Source organism: Corvus brachyrhynchos, unplaced genomic scaffold (assembly GCF_000691975.1).
Source record: "Corvus brachyrhynchos isolate BGI_N302 unplaced genomic scaffold, ASM69197v1 scaffold63, whole genome shotgun sequence".
NCBI classification, from domain to species: domain Eukaryota; kingdom Metazoa; phylum Chordata; class Aves; order Passeriformes; family Corvidae; genus Corvus; species Corvus brachyrhynchos.
Window position 1 is genome coordinate 1,566,869 of NW_008237227.1, and position 1,126 is coordinate 1,567,994.

Consider the following 1,126-nt stretch of genomic DNA (forward strand, 5'->3'; position numbering starts at 1 on the left):
TGTCAAGACCTCGGGCTGCTGGCTGACACACCGGCCCCCTCCGCGGTCACGGAGCGAGTCCGGGGAGCTGCGGGGCCCGGCCGCTCTTGAGAGAAGTGGCGCGGGAGCTGCGGAGCGCACAAACCCCTCAGGACACCGCCAGCCTCCCACATACGGATCTGCGGACAGAAGCGTGTCACAGGTGTTCCTGCTGGGGACCCCACGTATAGCACAGTAGTGGATGCGCAGGCTGAGGGCAGGTATGACCAAGATATAGGCACAGGCGGGACTTCCATGGAGGGAACTTGTTTTATTTCCTATGTAAGCACCAAGGCCATTCCACAGACTGCCAGATCCTGTGTTGCAACATTGCCAGCACCATCGGGCAGCCCTCTCCCTGCTTCTGTGTTTGGCCTTTTGGGAAACTGCTTAACAGAGCTTCTTTTTCCCACTTGGCCCTCTGTGTTCACTTAGAGTTGCCCATGTGAAACTTACCAAGGAGTTCCACCTGTACCTTTTAGTTCCTTGTTCACGTCATCAATCCCCCCAGCTTTCCAGCCCAACACAAAATGAGTGTACACACAAAACACAGGAAGAATTGGGTCTTGACTCCAAATACTCATTTAGCACTTGTGTTGTTCATCAAGCAGCTCATTCCCCACCAGGCACTGTTCCCACACGCTGCAGGTAGAGCCCGTGTGGGTGCATCTCCATGTTACCATGCAGACCTACAATGCCCTTCTGCCTCCCAGCAAACACTCAGTAGCCATCTCTGGACTGTAGCTCCTTGTACACATTAAATCCCCAACCTGACTTCACTCCAAGGCACAGCATCTTCATTCTCACCCTCAGCCTGCTGTTACATTGCTTGTAAAATGCCCAATTCCTTCTTCAGCTTACTGCCAGGAACACCTTCCAACAGACTGAAATAACATCCAAGCAAATTCCCACCAAGTCCACTCATACGCACCTTCCTGTATCACGTCCTCTGCCAAACTCTGAACACACGGTGTCCTGAACACTCTCAACCCCTCCCAGCTCCCTCTCATGCTGCTCTGGCTCTTAGGCAAGGAACTTACTTGACACCCAACACCCACAGTTCTACCAGTCTTGTCTAATTTTTGGGATACACTCCTCTGAGTACACT